The sequence below is a fragment of the Salvia miltiorrhiza genome, chromosome 7 (assembly GCF_028751815.1).
Source record: "Salvia miltiorrhiza cultivar Shanhuang (shh) chromosome 7, IMPLAD_Smil_shh, whole genome shotgun sequence".
Classification (NCBI taxonomy): domain Eukaryota; kingdom Viridiplantae; phylum Streptophyta; class Magnoliopsida; order Lamiales; family Lamiaceae; genus Salvia; species Salvia miltiorrhiza.
In genome coordinates, this window is record NC_080393.1 from 30,470,769 (window position 1) to 30,478,004 (window position 7,236).

Genomic DNA, 7,236 nt, shown 5'->3' on the forward strand with positions numbered 1-7,236 from the left:
AGGGTGAGTGTAATCTTTAAGATCGATTTGAAGTTTGGGTATCATCAGTTAAAAGTTAGACATGAAGATATACCCAAAACGGCTTTCCGAATAAGATATGATCACTACGAATTCGTAGTTGTGCCGTTCGGATTAATAAACGCGCCAGTGGTGTTCATGGACCTCATGAACAGAGCATTCTATCCTTACTTGGATAAGTCCATCTTGGTATTCAAAGACGATATCCTTATCTACTCCAAGATTAAGAAGAATATAAGAAACATTGAGAATCGCGTTGCAAACACTAAGGGGTGAATGTCTTTATATCAAATTCACTAAATGTGAGATTTGGCTTAAGGTCAGAAGGTATCAAGGTTGAAGCAGTACAAGGATGGAGGTCACCAACAACTCCAAATGAGATAAGAAGTTTCTTAGGATTAGCTGGCTACTATCGAAGATTCATTGAAGGATTTTCAAAAATAGCAAGACCAATGACGCAGTTACTTGGGAAAGGAATCAAGTATACTTGGACTGATGAGTGCGAGAGAAGTTTTCAGCAGCTCAAGGACATGTTAACTACTACTGCACCAGTGCTAGCAGTTCCAGAACCAGACAGGGAATATGTGATCTACACGGATGCGTCGAAAAATGGACTAGGTTGTGTGTTAATGCAAGAGGGAAAGGTGATAGCATATGCATCGCGACAACTTAGACCACATGAACTGAATTATCCAACCCATGATTTAGAATTAGCTGCAGTGGTGCATGCACTGAAAATATGGAGACATCACCTATACGGAGTTAGGTGTGAGATATTCACCGATCATAAAAGCTTGAAATATTTTTTTTCAAGCAAAGGGATCTGAACATGAGACAAAGAATATGGCTCGAACTAGTAAAGGATTATGATTGTGGTATTAACTACCACCCAGGCAAGACCAATGTAGTAGCCGATGCATTGAGTCCTAAAGTCTCGTCTAAGTTAGGATACTTTCTCACGAGGGAAGATGAACTCATTAAAAACTTTGACAAGATGAGGATAGAAGTGATTAAACCACCTAATACAATAGCGAGTGTTATTGCGACAATACCCAGTTTGAGAAAAATGGTGGTAGAAGCAAAAAGGAAGGACAAAAAGATGGAGAAGCTACGAGGAAGAATAAGGATAAGAAGTTTCAAGAATTACAAACGACGAATCAGATAATACTATCTTCTTTGAAGGGAAGATATGCATGTCCATGACAATGAACTTAAGAATAAGATAAAGCCATGGCACCCATATACTGTCACCAGGAAGTACTAAGATGTATTAAGATCTAGAAAATTCTAGTTAGGAGGAATGAAACGAGATGTAACCTCATTTGTTGAAATATGTCTTGCGTGCTAGCAAGTGAAGGTTTTACAACATATCACATTGTTACTTTGAGTCTTCGAGCTCATAAAGTCAAGCTTAATGTCGTGTTTGGGACAAACTGAGCCCTTAACGAACCAATGAATTTCGTTGTCGAGATGGATTTTTTTCGAATCCATCATACTTAAGCAAAGGTTGTCACGAAAGGGGGCAGTCAATGCCCACATGACTCGAGATTCCTTCGATGAATGAATAAAAGTTTATAACGGCGTTTTAGGCTGATTGCCTACATGCTCGAAATGGTTGGTCTCCTTACAAACTGTTTAAGTTGCCTTAAGAATGCTCTAGAGATATTAGTCATTATAGTTCCGCTTAAACGACATAGAAATTATTAATAAGGTATGTTGAGGACGACCGAGCTAAACCGGGGTGAAAGCTGAGAACATGTTTTTGCCACTCATTGTGAGACATATAATACCAGTTATCAATCGACTATCGATAGATTGGCAAATGAGGCGTTATACCTGAGGAAATATAGATCACCACTTTGTTGGGATGAAATGGCGAGATGATTGAGATCGTCCGTCAAATCAGAAAAAGGAATCAAGGAGGCCCAGGATAGACAGAAGTCATATGCTGACAAGCGCCGAAAGGACCTATAGTTTGAGGATGTAAAGAAAATTTTTCTGAAGGTTTCTCCATCAAGTGGAATCGTTAGATTCGGTGTAAAGGGTAAACCTAAACCGTTTTATAGGCTCATACGAGATTGTAGAAAGGATAGACCCAATAACTTACTGGTTGGCGTTAGCGCTAAGCTTTGAGAATGTGCGTAATGTATCCCATGTGTCGCAATATAGAGAAGTATGTTTACGATTCAAAGCATATGATCCATAAGAACAACATTATTATTAGTCAATATTTGAGTTACGAAGGAAGATCCAAATCTATCTTAGATCGGGAAGTTCAGGTACTAAGGACTAAGTCAATACCGATAGTAAGGGACCTATGAATATATCATGGTCAATAATAGACTACCGTCTAACAGGAAAGTGAAGTACTCAAAGTTATTTTCTGAGGTACAAATTTCGGGACGAAATTTATGTTAAGGGGGATAGTATGTAATGCCCCGACTTTTTATTAAGGATTATAGACTTTTAATTATTGATTTAAGGATTTCTTATGGTAATTAGGGTTCAGCATCCATTAATAAAATACGGACTTATGTGAATTTGATGATTACATACGTGATAATTTATTTTTATTTTTATTTCAACGGATGATGCACTCAAAATATATTTTGAGTCCATTAAGAGAATGATGGAGCTTAAAGATTTATTTTGAGTTTTCAAATCGAAAAAAAAAAATTTATGTATTTATTTATTTTTACCGAGAAATTTAGGAATGATGAGTTATAAAAATTTTCCATCAATATTTTTCTCAAATTATTTTCCTATGATGTATTTATAAATTGAGAGAGTGCACTAATGTTAGTGCTATTTATTCTAATTTTGATCAAAAGAGTTTTATGCTCTAGCATTTTATTAATTGATGATTAGTCTTACATATATTTTTTTTTCTTACACATGGGTTATTACTACACCACATTTTTATATTTACTTAATGTAACACCCCATTATCCTCCACTAATATTTTCTTTTCCCTACCACTAATCTTTTTTCCCTACCATCACTAATATTTTCTTTTCCCTACCACTAATCTTTTTCCCTACCACTACTCCTACCTCTCCACCCACTACTACTCCTTTTCCCCCACCACTACATTCTTTCTCCCACTCTCACAACTTTTCTCCCACCATTATCACACTCCATAGAAGCCTTTGAAGCCCCAAGAGAAGTAGCAAAGCAAGGGAGAGTGTGGGAAAACTATAGAGTGAAGGTTGTGCTTCGAGGGGGAGTTTTTCTTTGCTTTTTCTCAACTGAAAATGCTTTATGGCCATGGATTTTTACACATTTGTGTGCTATATTATGTGAGGATATGTTTTATGATTTTGGATGATTATTTTGGTAGAGTTTATTGGGTGAAAAACCGTGCATGAGGTAAGGCAGCGAATCTGCCATAAGCACACTGCTCGGCAGTGTTTTGCAAGGCGATTACAGCCATCCAAACGGTTCCCAAAAATTCCCAAATTAATTGTGTATCATCTTTCATATGTTTTCTATACTTTGGTAAAATTTCAGAAGGTTTGGAGCTCTTATGATTTATTTATGAATTTGTAAACATCACTGCCCATCTGGAATACATTTTTGGTAAACAATCTTTGGGAGGCCATAAGTAAAGTTTCAATCGGTGAAAACCTTTGAAACTTGAATATGTCACTCTAGACTCCCGTATCTTTCTTTTGACATCGGTCTCACCATTTTTGAGTAAGGGAAACAACCGGTATAAATTCTTGAAATCTAGTTCTTATTCCTTGTACCATCCAGTAGATTTTACAAACCTACGACTTTGAGGTGGCAAAGGCCGACTTAAATCTTTGATTCTCAAGCCTATCTTTCTACTGAATATTCACTGACATGTTGGGAACTTACTTGTTCAGTTTTAGAATTTTTGGTGAAGCCTAAAGTGGTTTTTCCGATTTATGTTCTAAATCTGCCAAACTTGAACTCTTTTTGTGCACTGAACTTTAGACAGTCATATCTTCTAAACCATGAATGTTCTTGGAGTAAATCCAACTGTAGAGTGTTATGATCTCTCCCTAGTTTCCAGATTGACCCTTGGGGTTCCCAGTGGAGTTTTGTAAAGGGAGATATGAATTTTTAAAGAAAGCCCACTGACTTGGTTGTAATCTGGAAATCTGAAATTTTCAGATTTTTGCTTGTTAAATATCCATCTTTGAGAGGGCATATCTTGCTCGTTTGAATTTTTTTTCATTCGATTCAAATTGGAGAATGATCCTTGAAATGTCTAGTTTCCAGAATGTCTTTTGGAGCCTCATTTGGAGATCCGAGGCAGATTTGATGTCTGTTGCAAAACAACCTCTTAAGAGCTCAAGTTGTTGAATTATTTTCTATGTATCAAAGTTTATTTTAAAGGATGTTTCATGAAAGATTTAGTATATGTGCGTAACGAGTTTGGGACTATTTATTTTAAATGAGGTCCGTTCTTTTATTTAAATTATGATGGACTTTTAATGAATATTTTTGGGATTAAACTCTTATTTCTTGATTTATATAAATTATTTTTTTAAGGACTTATAAATATGAATTTCGTAGGCCTACTGACCTACTGTGATCGACGGTTTGTCGATGTCTAATAGCTTTGAAAATTTTATAGCAAGTCCCTACATGAGTCTTGAGTACCCTGGTAAAATTTCAAGCCATTACAACTTCGTTTGATACTTCTTTAAAATGCAAAACCTAAACTGCACATTACTACCGAGAATTTCAGAGAACAGAGGAAAGAGTCATTCATTTCAGTAGCTTCCTGTGTGATCTAGATTTCCAAATTTTTATGGTATTAACCTTATTGTGTTAGCTAGATATCCACCAAAGTTGAGCCCAGTTTGACAACGTTTACTATTTTTCAAAAATCCAAGTTTTCGATTGTTCAAAACTGCCGAACATGGTAGATCGTGGTAAAAACGTCATATCTCTCAAACCACTTGGAGTTTTCGACTCTACTTTTTTTTATATGAAACTAGACTCGAAGATCTTTCTTTTGGTATGAGTCTAGAGTCCAGGAGATGTCGGAGTCAGAACAGATTAAATTTTGAAGTTGAGTCAGTGTAAAAACAGAGCATGTTTTGATGATGTTTGATTGTGATTCTTATGTGCCTTATGTGTTTGTGTTGCCTATGTGTTTGAATGAGATTAGACGAGGTATGATTGATTTTTGACTGTCTTTAATGTAACGAATTATGGATGCTAGAACCCTAAAACATTAAAAGATACCCTAGGCACGTAGAATTAGACTTTGTCTTATGACAATTTCTTCACGAACTTATCGACTCTTCATCAATGAAGGTCCGGGCGACAGAAAGTGAAGCCGAAGAAGAAACGACTCCACGCCAGCTTTAAGAACAATTGAGGTGGGCATTACTTTTACTATACGTATATAGAGATCCCCTGCGTGTCGTAGGCCTCTTATACGAATATATGCATGAGATGATTTTAACTGTTAATTTCAGTTTATTATTATGCCCAAATGATAAATGACTCTTATGAAATGAAAATGAAATGTTCATGAAATGAAATGAAATGTTTATGAAATGATTGACTGCCAAAAATGTTTATGTTTTTATATGTATCCTATCTGTGTTGGTTCGCCAACTTTAAAGGAAATCCAATTGGGATCCTATGCTAGACAAAGGTCGCTAGCTAGGGTTAACGTGTACACTCATGGAGACCGCGAGTCGCTTGCGACCGGTCTTGGCGTCCGTGGTAAGGAGGCCTCCTTCCCGGCGCGTGACAGAAAGGACAGATATGGATCATATAGACTGAAAATGGGATGCGCATCCACCTTTATGAAAATGAATGAAATGTTTTAGTAAGCGCAGGTCATTCAAGAAAACCCCTGTGTGTTACTGTTGGCAGTTCAATTTATATATGTATGCATGTTGTATTTTCGGCTTATGTCACTGAGTATTTTTATACTCAGCCCTGCATGTATTTCTAAATGTGCAGGTTGAGCAGGCGATGGAATGGATCGGTGTTGAGCGGATTTCCCTTTTGATGTTTATGTAATGAAACCTTGAGTATGCATCTCCATATGCATAACTCACACGTTTTTCCGCTGCAAACACTCTGACTTATTTATCATTTCTACTTGAACTTATTACTACTTCATTTTAATTAACTTTCAGTTGGGGTCTAGTCGTTATGGCAGACTCGTTTGTGAATTACCCAAGTGGTTATATATATATATACCACTAGTTTGTTATTAATGTTGGTTACTTAGTAAATCCCCTTTAATTTCCGTTTCTTATTGTTCATCCCAAGTCATAACCCCGGTTAACCCGTCATTGGGATAGTGGGCTGTGACATTTTTTTCCTGAGTTTATTTTCTTAGTTGAGTCTAGTTTTGATTATCCATCATTTTTGCGCTTGTTTGGATGTTGTTATAGTATTTATTAGGATTATTAGGGTGTTTTCAATTATCAGTCCATGTTGATACGATACTCGATTTGCTATTTATACTACGATTACATCGTATCAGTTGTAGTATTTTCATTGCTATAAAATTAGTGACCAAATGTCACAAATTGTACTAAAACAGTAAAGAACAATGCACCAAGAGTAGTTACCCAGTTTGGTGATAAAACACCTACGTCTAGGGATGGCAATGGGCCGGATCTGGACCGGATCCTGCTTGGTCCAGATCCAGATCCATGTTTTTATACTTAGATCCAGATCCGGTCCAGATCCATTGGATCCAAAAAAATGAGATCCAGACCCAGATCCATGAGATCCATTGGATCTCGGGTCCAGACCCGGATCCATAGTAATTTTTTACAAAATAAATTCTAAGCTAATTATACATTAAAATAAAAATCGTAATAGTCCTAATATTGAAACGATCAATTTCTGCTGCTCACGTCGGCGCTGCTGCGCTCTGCCGGCTGCTTTGCTGCTCACGCCGGTTGCTGCTGCTGCTCTGCTGCAACGGAGGTGGACGGAGACCGGAGGTGGACGGCCGACGACGCCGGCTGCTGCTGCAACGGAGGAGGTCTGCTCACGCCGGCTGCTGCTACTGCTCTGCTGCTCACGCAGGCTGCTGCTCACTGAGGAGGTCGGAACCTGGGAGGGATCGAGGGCTGATAGGCGAGGTCCGAGCGGCGCAGGTGGGAATTGGGATTAGAAGTAGGGTTTTGAAATTGAAATGGAAATATTAGCGGCGCAGGTGGTGGGATTAGATCATTAGAAGTAGGGTTTTCAAAATATAAAAAT

At 37.5% G+C, this 7,236-nt stretch overlaps 1 long non-coding RNA gene across 1 annotated transcript; it reads left to right on the plus strand.

Annotated features, from left to right (window-relative positions):
* The first annotated feature begins 3,452 nt into the window (after positions 1-3,452).
* On the plus strand, positions 3,453-6,265 carry LOC130996024 (uncharacterized). The gene is made up of 2 exons (XR_009092355.1): positions 3,453-5,378; positions 5,974-6,265. It is a non-coding gene; the product is annotated as an uncharacterized LOC130996024 (long non-coding RNA).
* The last annotated feature ends 971 nt before the right edge of the window (positions 6,266-7,236 follow it).